The 15,871-nt window shown below is 34.3% G+C and overlaps 1 non-coding gene across 1 annotated transcript; it reads left to right on the forward strand.

Moving 5' to 3' along the window:
- The first annotated feature begins 15,533 nt into the window (after positions 1 to 15,533).
- On the forward strand, positions 15,534 to 15,607 carry TRNAA-GGC (transfer RNA alanine (anticodon GGC)). Its single transcript has one exon. It is a non-coding gene; the product is annotated as a tRNA-Ala (tRNA).
- Positions 15,608 to 15,871: the final 264 nt, after the last annotated feature.

A 15,871-nucleotide genomic window follows, 5' to 3' on the forward strand; every position in this document is an offset into this window, starting at 1 on the left:
GTAGCCGCCTAAAAGATTTACCATAAAAATTTTTTTAAAAATATATGTAATGATCCCGAGCAAACCAGCCAGCGTAATTTCACAAAAATAATAAAATATTCCTAATTAAATAACTATTGATATTATAAGGTATTTTTCCCACTTCCCTAGCGTGTCTTCGTGGTGTAACGGTAGCACGCTGGGCCGGTATTCCACAGGTCCGTGGTTCGATTCCCGGCGAAGGCGGTTGCATATTTTTCATCTTTTCTGCTTCCAATTATCCTACTGTCTCTACAATATAAATATAGGTTTATTTAAATCAATGAGATAGAAAAAGTAAAAAAAAAAAAAAAAAGAAATTTAAGAGCTGTGTTCATTGTTTTTCAATCAATTTGTTATTCAAAAACAGAACGAGTAAATTTGAAATATACATACCTAACGCTTTCCTGAATAGCAAGACACTGGTGTGCTCACATAATAAGAATTCTATTGACGGCAATAGGTTATGTTAAGTACACAGGTCACATATTATTTACCCTGAAAAAAGCTATCGACACAGCAACACTTTGATTTCCGATAGTCGAATTTATGATTTAAAACCGAAAAATTACATTTTGCTGAATGACAACAGTATGGCGCGCTAGAGATAAAAATGTTTTACTTCGAACAGTATTGCCAACTTTCGCTTTCAAATGGCTGAGTTTATTAAACAAAAATTCGTTAAATTTGCACAAAATATGATCAAATTTTGGGTTCGAAGTGTTTATGTTCGGGGGAACGGCTACGTGTATTAAAAACTTGGTGGCTCTAGATGTCATAGTTTTTCATCAGAGCAAAGAACATACCTACGTACACACAGATTCTACATTATTAGCCCAAAAGGCATTAACACAAAAAGGCTATAAATTTCGTTTTGGCATTTTGCTGAGAAAACTTTAAATGTCCGTTTCACTTTTCAGATTTTTGCCACCAAATTTTATCGCCCTGAATTATATTTAAAGAAATGAAATAATGAAGAATCTGTATAAATGTATGCATTGTTATAAAACAATGGTACCAACTTTGAAACATCCAATTTTGAAAGAATTTGAAGACATCGAATTTTGAAAAACATAATCCTCCACCGAATATGAGCATCTGGAAGCAATAATTTGAAATTTGGAATCTGTTTTACTATCGATTCCATTTTTTTGTAAAACTTAAACGAATTTTTTGTTAACAAACTCACGATTTCAAAGCAAGCAATGGCAACACGATACAAAAAAAAAAAAAAAAAAAAAAAAAAAAAACCCTCCAGTGCATGAGACCGTGTATCAAATTCTAAAGATGTGCTCATTTTAAAACTATTTTGCGATATTGCCGTTGAATTAAATTTTATGGTTTAAGTGCGAAGTATATGATATATAATAAATAAAGGTAACACACAAAACGTTAAAAAATACCCCTTCTGGGCATAATGTAAAATTTGAAGGCTTTTAAATTAAAAAAAAGAAATTTTAAATGATACATTACGATGATGACATTTTGTGGCAACAATATGAAAAGTAATACGGGCAAAAGTGAATTTCGAGACTAAATACATCTCTGATGGTAAAAAAAATCTAAAATGTTTCAGATTTTAATATTGCCCAAAAGGCATTTTTAAAGAGTTCCACGCTTAGGTCGCATTTCATCAATTTGCTACCGGAGTCACTTCTGTTGACTACTATTAATTACTGTTTTTATCAAAGTCTCTCACATAAAAGAAGATAACTATACGTGATCTCTTCTTTTGCTTTGCCAAAGTGGATAGTTAAAGAATGAATAGACTATCTGTCTGCCTGTCTGTCTGTATGTATGTGTATACATATGCAGATATGTATATGCAGGTATGCATTTTTTTTTCAGGAGTACACAGAACTTATGAATTTTGCTTTGGCTGCAGCTGTTAGGACGGATAAACCGGATCATCTGTCCGGTTTATCCGTCCTAACCCGCTAGTTAAATTAATAAATTTCGTTCATTATCCACAAATTCATAACTGCATATGGTTGTTGCCCCACAAAATAAAGCAATTCTAGTTTTACTACTTGCGACATTAAACAGTAGCTGAATTCTATAAATAGAATTATGTAATTAGTTATTCCCAGTAAATTTTTCTTTTTTTTTAGTGCATTAAGTATCACACCTATATTAAATAAAGGCTTAATAACATAAAATTTTTTTTTGTTATTTTATTTATCATTTAAAGTTCTCAGATGTCCTAACGTGAAAGGTTTTATCGAACACACAGTCTCGCCAACAGTTACCGTTAATGATTAGAACAAACATTACTAAGCAATGCAAAATGAAATAAGGCCTCCAAAATTCTTTTTCTCCTTTTAGCATTCTCAAGGATATCGGTTTTCAGTTAACACACCCTGAAAATTACACTAAAGACTTACTTTAAGTAAGATACATTTCTTGAATATTTGACAGAATATTGTGACAAATTTCGACAAATCCTCATTACAAAGGCCTTCTGTTAGTTAAAAGCAATTCTAGTCTTGTTACATCAGATTAAACATACAATTTAGCAACCATTTGCAACTTCACACTAATTACTAACAGCATTATCTGTTAAGTTAATAATCCCACAATCATTACCACTAATTACTCGTTGATGGGCTATTAAACAAGCCCACGCTTCCGGATTAATATCTAATGTTCTTATTTTTTTACAAGCAAAACTAACTGGCAACGGTCAAAGACATTCCAACTCCAGCCGTCTTGTTAGTTTAAAACTTGATGATAATGACTCGCAATTTGGTTCGACAGAGAGTTAATTCCTTTGTCAAACAAGGACTGGAATCTCATTAAGGAAAACTGCTGACTAAACTGATGTCGACAGAATATGGGCCAGTTATAGGATATGTTTCTTTCCAAGCATAAATTACTGCTCATAAAGATTTGAAATTTTCATTAAGGCGGTTTAAATTTGGATTATTTTATGTATTCCTAATAATATAACATATATTTTATAATAGTTGCGGATACATATCTTAGAACTGGAAATCAGTTTTCCATGTTATGGTTAATTCATGAGTTTTTGTTGGGGAAAGAATGCATACAAACATAAATAGATGCCGATAAAATATGAACGAGGAATAAGACATATTTCTTTCTAAGCATAAAAGAGTGCTCGTAAATTTGTGAAATGTTCATTAAGGTGGTTTAAATTTGGGTTATTTTATGTGTTCATAAATAATATAAAATGAAATTTATAATGCTGCAAGTTCATATCTCGGAAAAAGAAATTATTTTTACCATATTATGGTGAGTTCATAAGTTCTTTGTAGTTATATTTTCAGGAAAGAATGCATATAAACTTAAACGGATGTCGGTAGAATATGGACGTAAAATGTTTCTTTCTAAGCATAAATCTTATCTAGACAGTAACACTTCTCTTGTTTGAAGGTTAAGTTTGCAAATTTTCTTTACAATCAGAATAAATCTACAGGTTACTATGAATTATAAACAAAGAAATTCTTTATATATAGAGAGACAGGTAGGTAGATAGATAGATAGATATAGGCAAGTAAATAGATGTACGAGCAATAGAGAGCAAAGAATTCTTAATTAATAAATTCCGAGATTTAAAAACTGTGTTACTAGTTGGCAAAAGTTGAAATATATATGTTTCACATTTAACCAGAAAACTCCGCGATTGAAAAGCAATGTATCGCCACTCGCAAAGCGTTAGATATTTGTCTTTCTGATAAAAGAGCTCAGCACTTTAAAAGAATTGTGTTCCTACTGCCCGATGTAACACATTTTTAACTTGTGCGCGTCAGTCTTTGATTTGACAAAGCGTAAAATATTTACGTTTGATTTTAAATGTAATGTTTGTTATTGATAACAAACTAAGAGATTTAAAGGCGATAACAGATTGTTTTTCGAAACATTATATAGACAATGACCGTCTTCTTTTGAAGGTCAAGTGTGCAAAATTTCATCCAAAGTAAAACTGCGGATTTGTACGAATTACACACACAAAGACAAACTTACGGATACTCTTATTATATATATATATATATATATATATATAATCTTAAATTAGCGATAGCCTCTTAATTTTTCATTTCATTTCGGGTATTTCCCCTTTCTATTAAAGAAACAGGAACTGCTTATAATAACTTTCTCTGGAACGCTTCATTTTTAGATTAATCTATACCATTGTAGAGACATTAGGTATTTTTGGAAGCAGGCAAGATGAAAAATTAGCAACTCCTTCGCCGGGAATTGAACCGTGGACCTCTTGAATACCGGCCCAACCTGCAGAACCACTACACCACGAAGGCACGCTAGGAAAGTGGGAGAAATACCTTATACTATATGACTTTTACATAACGCTGACAAAAATAACTTACGTCGGCCAAACTCATAACTTACGTCAGAGCGTACTTCAGCCAACAATAATAATTTTAGAGCTTTATTAATTATCCGATAAAATGGTACTGAAACCAAAACTAACTTATTCTGAATGTAAACTTCATCAGGAACACGTCGTTTCTCACACTCGGACTAACTAGATTGCGACTACTCTAACAATGTAAAAAGTGTAAAATTTCTGGAACGGGCACGATTAATGTGACAATTTATTTGTGCCCGCAAGATATTTAACCAAAATAAAAAATGTTATTTAAATCTCCTACGACTGCTTCTTAATAAATCTGTTACGTCTGCAGTTGTTGCTTTACGGAGCAATATCTTATGTCCGCGGCAATCCCAAATAATTTATACATAAACAAATGTAAAACATATTTTTAAATATATGTTGCACTAGCGGATGTGCCCGATGCCAGTTAAGTTAGAGTAATGTATCTAACAACAGACAGAACAATAAACAGCTCCTTTCTTTTGTAATAACGATGCAAGACAATGCGATTCATAGTCATACATTTTTTAGCCGGATGCAATAAGAAACACATATAAAAACTGCAGCAGGAAAATAAACTAATTCTCTTTCATTATATCAGCAACAATGGCACACAGTTTTCAATGATTTTCATCTTTCTAATCAAATGGTCGTAAAAGCTCAAGTTCCACCTATATTCAATTTCAGTGGATTATATAAAACAAAAGATTTATCAAAATTGATCGGAGATTAATAAACGTGAGCAAAAAGACATTCTTCTTTATGTACATAGATTTTGTAAAACTTAATCAAATTTTTGATTAACAAACTCTACGATTTGAAAGTGATCAGTGGCAACATTCCATAAAGCACACAACATAAAGCCGATTTTTATCTCCAGCGTGCGAGACTGTTGCCACTCGGAAACATGAGTGAAAAATTTAGTGTTTTCGAAGTTTTTAATTAATGTCTCGGCTGATTAAAGTCGAACGAAGATGGGAACATTCGAAATGGCTTCCCACGAATTTTTTAGAATCGTAAATAATGTATTTAATATTTGGCAATGCTATTTATATTTCATTGAAAAGCTTAGAAAATTTGTATTAACAAACTCTACGATTTGAAAGCGAGTAGTGGCAACGCTTCTCGAAATAAAGCAGATTTTTATCTCCAGCGTGCGAGACTGTTGCCACTCGGAAATATGAGGAAGAAAATTAGCGTTTTCAGAATTTTTACTTAATATCTCTGATCTGAGCTATTTTCTTTTGAATAAATTTTATGTCGATCCTTCTCAGGACCCAAAAAAGATCAGTATAAAGTTTGGTGACTGTAGCTATAATAGTGACTGAGTTAATCGCGAACAAACAAGCACACAAACATACATTCTTCTTTATATATATATACAGATAGATAGATAAATTAATGATATGAAAACTATATTCTTAGCATAAGCTTGCAAATGAAAAGTGTATGTTAATTATAAATATGAAGCCTGCCATAAGATACTTTGATTCATATATGTCGGAAATCCAATTATTTAGGCACAATTTCCTCGAGAGAGTGATGTATTTAATACTGTCTCGAAAAATAGCGCCTAAATAATTGTACATCGAATTAAATATAAATTCATTCAACGACAAAGTTTCATACTAAGGAAATTTCAACCTCTTTTATATATATTAGCTTATAGAGTGTATTTGGGTTTTTTTTCCATTGCAGAGGTTTCTTATTTCCCTCGAAAAGAAGATGCTATTCGTTCCTCGTGTCTACTTTCCTCGCACGCGATTCTATGTCTTTTATGCATGTAGATATTTTATTTCGAAAAGAAAAAATTTGGATTTCATATGACTTTTTTTATCTCTGCGCAGTATTAAATAGAACTGGAAAATTTTATTTTGACAGATTTTTTATATGCTTGTTTATTTATTAAAGCAAAATTTATGACTTCTAAACTATGATTATTTATAAAATTTTATCTGGAATTCTTTGCGGGTTTTCTCCTTTTTTTCTACCTTCCCTCTTGACCCTCTTCTGGTGCGAGCTACTGAGTGGTTGACGTTTCTCTAAATAATGAACCCAGAAGAGCAGGAACAAGACAACAATTTAATACGAAAATAAGGACAATAAAATGTTAACATGTAGATATATTAGGTTATTTTAATCACGAGATGTGAAAAATGTGCAATGCTCTCGTCGGGACTCGAACCTGGGCCTCTCGAATATGCGTCGTCTGTGATAACCTTTACATGACGAAGGCATACAGAATACAGAAAGGAAGGAGAAAATATTCCTCATTTTGTGGTGAAATTAGTGGCGACTCAAACAAGATCATAAAGTATACTTCTAAACCAGGTGGATCAGGTCGTATTCCTCCCATTATCGATCTCACTTTATAGACTCGCCCTGCGGAGTTAAAGCGTAATGTAGATATGGTGGCTCTTGTGAAACTTAAGGGGACTATCAAAGTATCTATGAATTATTTAAATTCTAATAGAAGTGTCTGTGGTATTGAGATGTGACACTGTTATAATCTTATGTTTTTATTTAAAGTTGTGAGATTGATCTTATGTTTGTATATATAATTTTGAAAATTGTAGACAAAACAGAAATATGTTGTGATAGTATTATAAAATAAGGTTTGTAAATAAGTTATTTTGTTTGAATATTATGTATTTTGTATGTTTTATTGTCATTGAAATTGTGTTGTTCTGATTTTAAGATTTTAAGCCTTTTTAATGTAATTTTGATTTTAAAACTGTTTTAAAAGAACGGAGTGTTGATCTTTGATAGATCTTATTGGTTTAATGTGAAGTTTACTAAGAAAAAAACTTTTTTTGATGCTTTGTATTGCTCCTTCTCTGTCTGTAATACTGTTTTATATGTTTTTGTATGTTTCTTATTTATTAACAAGCTTGGTATGATTGAGGCGACCTATATTGGTCATAATGTCTTCAATGACAAGCAGGACCGGCTTGTCCTCCAATCCAATCACCATATAGACTCCTGCGCGTGACCTGTAATGACCATGCAACCAACCGTTTTGGTTAGGTGGGTCGGGCTGCGCCTATTTATCGTACCTTACATACTTCCCCCTTTAAAGCGCGATTGGCGATTAAGCGGACCCAATCGCCAAATTCTGCAGGTGAAGATACATTATCCACCATATTTAAGTTCGGGCGCCACTGTAGAGACATTAGTTTTTCCCGAAGCAGGAGTAATGAAAAATAAGCAATGCCTTCGCCGGCACTCTAACCTGAACCTCTCGAACACGCGTCGAGTGTGCTAACATTTACACTGAAATGACAAAAGTCATGGGATACCTCCTAATATTTTGTCGGTCCTCCTTTTGCCCGGCGAAGTGTAGCAACTCGACGTGGCATGGACTCAACAAGTCGTTGGAAGTCCCCTGCAGGAATATTGAGCCATGCTGCCTCTGTAGACGTCCATAATTGTGAAAGTGTTGAGGGTGCAGGGTTTTGGGCATGAACTAACCTCTCGATGATGTGCCATAAATGTTCGATGGGATTCATGTCGGGCGATCTAGGTGGCCAGATCATTCGCTGGAATTGTCCAGAATGTTCTTACCAATCGCGAACAATTGTGGACCAGTGACATGGCGCATTGTCATCCATAAAAATACCATCGTTGTTTGAGTACGTGAAGTCCATGAATGGCTGTAAGTGATCTCCAAGTAGCTGAAGGTATCCATTTCCAGTCAATGATCGGTTCAGTTCCACCAGAGGACCGAGTCCATGCCATGTAAAAACAGCCCAGACCATTATGGAACCACCACCAGCTTTAACAGTGCCTTGTTGACAACTTGGGTCCATGGCTTGGTGGGGTCTGCGCCACACTCGAACCCTACCATCAGCTCTTACCAACTGAAATCGTGACTCATCTGACCAAGCCACGGTTTTCCATTCGTTTAGGGACCAACCGATATGCTCACGAGCCCACGAGAGTCGCTGCAGGCGATGTCGTGCTGTCAGTAAAGGCACTCGAGTCGGTCTTCTGTTGGCATAGCCCAAGGAAGACAAATTTCGCCACACTGTCCTATCGGACACGTCCCTTCTACGTCCTACATTGATTTCTGCGGTTATTTGACGCAGTATTGCTTGTCTGTGAACATTGACAACTCTACGCAGACGTCGCTGGCCTCGGTCGTTAAGTGCAGATGGTCGGCCACTTCGCCCTCCATGGTGGGTGGGATGTTATGCCTGAAATTAGATACTCTCGGCACACTCTTGACACTGTGGATCTCGGAATGTTGAATTCCCTAACGATATCCGAAATGAAATGGTCTTGTTAATTCTTGTCGTGCGGCCATAATCACGTCAAAGCCTCTTCACATGAATAACTTGAACACAAATGAAAGCCCTGCCAAAGCACTTCGCATTTATACATTTTCTACGCGATTCTACTGCCATCTCTATATTTGCATATTGCTATCCGATGACTTTTGTCACTTCAGTGTATACCACAATGGCATGCAAAAAGGAGGAAGACAATATCTTACAAAAGCAGCACAATAATAGCTGGAAAAAACTCAAGGAGGAGAAGCGGATATTTAGCATTTCCACTTTAACACAGGAGAGATATCGTAAAGTTCTTCAAATTACTCAAAGTCCTAACATGTAATTCAGTTAACCGCTAAGTCTCACGAGTGAACTCTCCGACCCGCATTTCTACACTGTAGTATAGGCTCTGGAAATTTCTGGAAGAATTTGCGATATGTCTGTGAAATGTGCATTATTAAATTCTTATAATTTAAGCTTTTAGTGTAACTTTCCTTTCCTGTACAACGTTGCCATTTCTCGCTTTAAATTCGTTTAGTTACTTTTAATAAAAAATTCGTTAAATTATGAAAAAATAAGAAAATATACAAAAATATACAACAAAATATGAAATTGACAATAAAACAAATTTCAAATTCAAATTAGGGCTTCCGCATGCCCATATTCTATGGAAGATTACGTTAGTCAAATTTTGATGGCTGTAGGCATCGTTGTTTTATCACAATGCGAGGAACATATAAACATTTATGCAGATTCTTCATTATTTAATTATTTTCAGATATAATATAGGTCGATAATATTTGGTGGCAACGATTTGAAAAGTGATACAGCCTTTTAAAGGTTTCAATGCAAAATCTCAAAACGAAAACAATAGTCCTTCAGGGCAAGTTGCCCCTTTGGAATAAAAATAATGTTGCCAAACATTAAATATAGTATTATTATAAGGTCATATTCTGACGTTGAAAAAAGCACTTGATTGCATGTGACGTCATTGTAAGTCGAAAATACTTCCTTAATGTCAGCGAAATTTAAATAGCTTTTTAATAAATAGCTTTAAATATAAAATAAATAGCTGCTGTTGGCAACGTTTTTGTTTCGGGTTATGAAAATTGGTACGATATGTTATCAAGTTAATTCTTTTTTACTGATATTGAGAAAATGTTGTTATATTACATTAAACTTAAATTACAACGTCATACGTATTAATCTGAAGTGTCAAACGTTATTGTTTCTTGGTTTGGCAACCATAAAGAATATTTACGAATTGGAGGTTGTTTAGAAAGAATGAACTCAATTTATTTATCTTAAAATGTTTTTTATACATTTTCTTTTCAAATGTACATAGAATATATAAGTTTTACTTTGGACGTAAGCCGTTAGTATAGTATAATCACTGTATAAGGTATTTCTCCCACCTCCCTAGCGTGTCTTCGTGGTGTAACGGTAGCACGCGGGGCCGGTATTTCCAGAGGTCCGTGGTTCGATTCCCGGCGAAGGCGGTTGCTAATTTTTCATCTCTCTGGCTTCCAAAAAATCCTAATGTCTCTACAATAGGGCCCGAACTAAAAGGGATGTGGATGATGATTCTCCGCACCCAGGATTTAGGTTACAGCCGAAAACATCGCGGCAAAAACATCGCGGACGAAAATGTCGCGGAGTAAACAACGCAAGGCAAAAACGTCGTGCTACAAAACATCGTGGGAGAAAACATCGCAAAGAGAAGACATCGCAGTTCTAAAATATCGTGGTACAAATCATCGTCGTCGAAAATAAAGCGGTTCAAAAACTTCGCAGTTGAAAAACATCGTCGTCGAAAATATCGTGGTAAAAAATAAAGTATCTACAAATCATCGCAGACATGCTTTATTCAGGCTTTAGCATGGCATTTTTACTTTCATATTTTTTATTAATTAATAAATTTTTTGCTGAGAAAATAAGGAAACTTAAGCATAGAAAATTAATGCAACTTATAGCACTTAATGGAATTCTAAACCGACATAGTTAACTAACAAAGACCATTAATAAATCATTTTATATAAAGTTTTTACTGGTAATTTTTCATGAGAAGTACAATCTATAAGTTGTATTTAATTTTCTATGCTTAAGTTTCCTTCTTACTTTTACAGGAAAAATTTATTAGTTAATAAAAAAAATGTGAAAGTAAAAATTATCCTTCTTTACATCTTGCGCTCCCAAATCATTATGGGAATATCCATTTATAATTATTAAAACCTGAAAAAAGCATGTCTTCGATGTTATCGTCATGTGATGATATGTAGATACTTTATTTTTTACCACGATATTTTCGAAGACGATGTTTTTAAACTTCGAAGTTTTTGAACCGCTTTATTTTCGACGACGATGATTTGTACCACAATGTTTTAGAACTGCGATGTTTTCTCTTTGCGATGTTTTCTCCTACGATGTTTTGTAGCACGACGTTTTCGCCTTGCGTTGTTTTCTCCGCGACGTTTTCGTCCGCGATGTTATCGACGGACACCAGGATTTGGCGACTAGGTCCCCTAAAACCCTAGGCGTCCTTTAAAAAGGGGAGTATATAAGGTATTTCTCCCACTTCCCTAGCGTGCCTTCGTGGTGTAACGGTAGTACGCGTGGCCGGTATTTCCAGAGGTTCGTGGTTCGATTCCCAGCGAAGGCGGTTGCTAATTTTTCATTTCTCTGGCTTCCAAAATATCCTAATGTCTCTACAACTGCTATAATTTTATAATAATACGAATGATTATTAGAGTCACTTCATCGAGATGGTCGAATCTTAAAAAATGCGCAGAGATGATAATTTTCATACATATATAGAACAACTGCAATCAATTTCATATTCTACAAGTTTGACAACTCAGTCGTAGCTAACAAATGACGCACATTGATGCTTCGAATTAATGATCTAACGATAACTGGATTTCTTCTGCCCACAGAATAATTTGTTTTAACAGCGAAAAAAGTATTTTCTTAATTCATCATACCGTAATTGAGTTTTCCACTAAATCTGAATAAAATTATTAGCGTAGGAAAAGCATATAAATGCGAAAATACAAATTTAAAATAATTTTCTTGCCAAAACTTTTATTAAGGAGATAAAAAGGAATTAAAAATAGTCTTTCAGAATGTTGAGAACAAAAGTTTACTTTTTTCATAATTTTTATCACATTTTTCTTCCTTTCTTTTTTTTTTTTTTTTTTTTTTTTTTTTTTTTATCTTTGTTGAGTTTCATTCAATATTTCACGGTGAATGATGAGTATGTCAATTCGAGAATCTATAACAAAGTGCTTCTGCCGTCAGGCAGACGCCAGACGATAAACAGATCGAACTTTGCCATTACAAATGGCGACTGGATAAAATATTAAGGTAAGGGAATAGAACAATGCGATCAGATTTATTATCGAAACCATCGGTACTTACATTAATCGTAAATTAAAACAACAAGCACAGCATATGAGAGGAACTTTTAAAAACATTTTTAACGCTTTGTGTGTTACCTTTACTTAAATATCATGTTCTTTGCACTTAACACCACGTAAAATTCAATTCAACTGCAATATCACAAAATATTTCACAAGAGCATACGTTTGGAATTTCCGATACACAGACTCGCGCGCTACAGATAAAAGTACTTTTCTTTCGTACTGTGCTGCCATTGCTCCTTTGAAATCGTTGAGTCTGTTAATCAAAAATACGTTGTCGTTTTATAACATATAAAATACACAATAAAACAAACTCAGAATTTGGGATTCCAGATGCCCATATAAACAACGGTACCTAGAGCCATCCAGTTTTGAATAATGTAATCCTCCACTGAATATGGGCATCTTGGAAGCCCTAATTTGGAATTTGCTTTTTTACCGATTTCGTAACACTTCGACGAAGTTTTGATTAACAAACTCAACGATTTGAAAGCGAGCAATCGCAACATTGTACGGGGAGAAAAAAAAAAATTTATCTCGAATGCGTGAGACTGTGTATCGGAAAATCTAAAGATATGCTCTTTTAAATATTTTGCGATACTGCTGATGAATTTAATTTTGTGGTTTAAGTGCAAAGAATTATATTTAATAAATAAAGGTAGCACATCAAGTCCCTTTGGGGTTAATGTAAAATCTGAAAGCTTTCAGATTTTTTTAATAATGTTACTATTTTGTTTTGCTGTGTTTTAGTAACTTCCAGCCACATAAAATGTATTAAAAAAAAGTCAAAAATACGATATATAATAATTTTAATTAATCCAGGTATTGTTTTCTGATAGAATAATGCAATCTTCTTAGAAACTGATTTAGCGTAAATTTGACTTTGTTGAGTTTTCACCTATTCTGGCTCTAATTAATATATATCCTGAATATCCAATATCTCTCCTGAAACTCGTAAAACTCGCTAACCGGTGCTTTTTTGGTCCAAAGACGTATCTGGAATCAAACTCTATCAAAAGAACAACTGAATTGGCAATTTATAAACGTTTAATTAGATCTGTTTCGACATATAGAGCTCGAACTTGGATATTAAGTGAAAAGGATAATGTAATATTTGCAGTCTTTGAGAGAAAGATTTTTGTGAAGTATTGTTGGAGATGTTCAAATAGATCACATCTGGAGGAGAACCAATATAGAAATCTACAAGACGTACAATATCCAGACATCCTAAATTTTATCAGCATCCAAAGATTAAGATGGTTTGATTTGGTTTATGCGATTACGAAGCCTCAAGGGCAATCGGCCGGAGGGGAGGGATGCCTTCGTGGAGGCCTTTCTAATGATTACTGGCTCGTATACACGTTACATATGGGGAAAAGCTGAAATTACACATGCAGCCCGCCCGTTCGGGAAATTCGAACCACGGACAGAACAACCAGTGTTCAGAGGTGTTCAGAGAGTCGCCGGTGGTGGTCCTCAAAGATTAAGATGGCCTGGTTATCTAGCAGAATGCCCGAAAAATAGAAATACCCAAAACACATTCGCATAGAATTCAATAGGCACTCGAACGAGAGGGAGACCGACACTCAAGACGATTAGACTGTCTGGAGTAAAATTTGTCTAAAGGTCAGGAATTGGAAGACCAACGCCGAGAACACAGCCCTATGGAATATCATTCTAAACGAGGCCAGGGCCCATAATTGACTGTCGAATCGCAGAAGAAAAGAAAAATGGCGCAATCACCGAAGTCATAGGACTACCTCTATCGAAAATATTTGACTTTCGGATATACCGATTTGAAATGGGCTGGACTTTGGAAAGACGTTACTCAAAGTCCGAAAATTGTAGTAATGAGTAACAATATTTATACTCTCGGAAATGAATTGCGGCCGTCCAACTGGTGACATGGGAGTAAATAAACATGCTATTCAAAGGCAAATACGAAAATATACTGCTACGAGATTTAATTTACAATAACAAATTATATTACAAGAATATTACAAGGAAAAAGTTAAACAAAAGCTACCACATTTACACCTATGTTAGAAATTATCGGCAGATAAAAATATAGAAAACATGTAACAAAGAGATGAAAAATAAATAAATAAATATCAGGCTTTCAGATTTTACTCTACGCCCAAAGTGGCGTTTTTTTTAACGTTTTGTGATCCTTTATTTATTAAATATTATGTTCTTCGGACTTAAACCATAAAATTCAGTTCAACCACAATATCGCAAAATAACTTTAACATGAGCATTGTTGAAATTATTTCTTTTTCCCTCCAATGGAGTCCGTTTTTCTTTTATTATTTATCGTCTGTCGCCGACTAGGTCACGTGACCGGTATATTGACTCTTGATGTACTCGTATATTCGCGGCTAAATTGATGCTCTCCCAACTCGTGAATAAAAGAGAATCCTGATCATAACGTTCAAGTTTATATAGTTTTGCTGCCGAAAATCCCGGACCTTTAGATATTACGAAATCGAAAGTGAATATAGTTCTTGATTCGCCCTATGCTGGAGTAATGGAAGGATACCTGAAAATATCAGGTACGCCATTTTCTTTTCATTCTTGAAGTATTCACCCTTGGAAAAAAATGATTGATTTAAATAAAAATATTGAATATTTACGTTGAATTATCGAAATATTACTTGAAAGAATAATAGTTGATTGATGCTTGAAAAAATAATTGATTTTAATCGAAGAAAATTAGTGGATTATAAATCTTGATTTTAAAAGAACTGCTTGAAATACTGAAATGCTGTACTTTAATGTTTATTACAATTATTTTTTTGAATTTTATAAGGTTTTTATAAGGTCCATTACTTGAAATATGGATAAATTAAAGTCGGAAAGAGCTGCTATCAGATCTGCAATCACTAAATAAATAAATAAAGCAAAAAATTTGCTGGTAGCAGCGATTGAACAAATTAACACAGATTCCTTGTTAGAGTGTCAGGATATTTTAGCATAAAAAGAAAATTCTTTAAATCAGATTGATTAAGAGATACATAAATTGATTGAACATAAAGCTGAATATGAAAAATAAGTAAAATCTGTTGAAGAATACTCTCATAAAATTTTGAGTATGAAATCCAAAATTAAGAATAAGTTAAGAAAATGTAAAGCAGATACTGAAGTTAACGTAATTCAAAATGCACCTGTAACTCTTGTAATCGAAAATAAATTTGTTGCGGCAGTTAAGTTGTCGAAATTAAATATTGAAAAGTTCTCTGGTGATCCCAGCACTTATTTAGAATTTATTAACTGCTTCAAAAATGCTGTGGATAACAATGACTGTTTGTCAAATATAAGTAAATTTCAATACCTGAAATCTCTTTTAACAGGTACTGCATATAATGTCGTATCAGGGTTTGATCTAACTGATGAAAATTATGACGAATGCCTAAAATTGTTAAACTAAAGATATGTTATAAGGCATTTCTCCCACTTTCCTAGGGTGCCTTCGTGGTGCAGTGGTTCTGCACGCTGGGCCGGCATTCCAGAGGCCCGTGGTTCGATTCCCGGCAAAGGCGTTTGCTCATTTTTCATCTTTCCAGCTTCCAAAAAATCCTAATGTCTCTACAGTGACGCCCGAACTAAAAGGGTTGTGGATAATGACTCTCCACACCCAGGCGATTGGATCCCCTTAAAAACCCCAGTCGCCCTTTAAAAAGGGGAGTATATAAGATATTTCTCCCACTTTCCTAGCGTACCTTCGTAGTGTAGTGGTTCTGCACGCTGGGCCGGTATTCCAGAGGTCCGTGGTTCGATTCCCGGCAAAGGTGGTTGCTATTTTT

This window comes from Stegodyphus dumicola, chromosome X1 (assembly GCF_044657685.1).
Source record: "Stegodyphus dumicola isolate Sdum_Otavi_A_Nest chromosome X1, ASM4465768v1".
Taxonomy (NCBI): Eukaryota; Metazoa; Arthropoda; class Arachnida; order Araneae; family Eresidae; genus Stegodyphus; species Stegodyphus dumicola.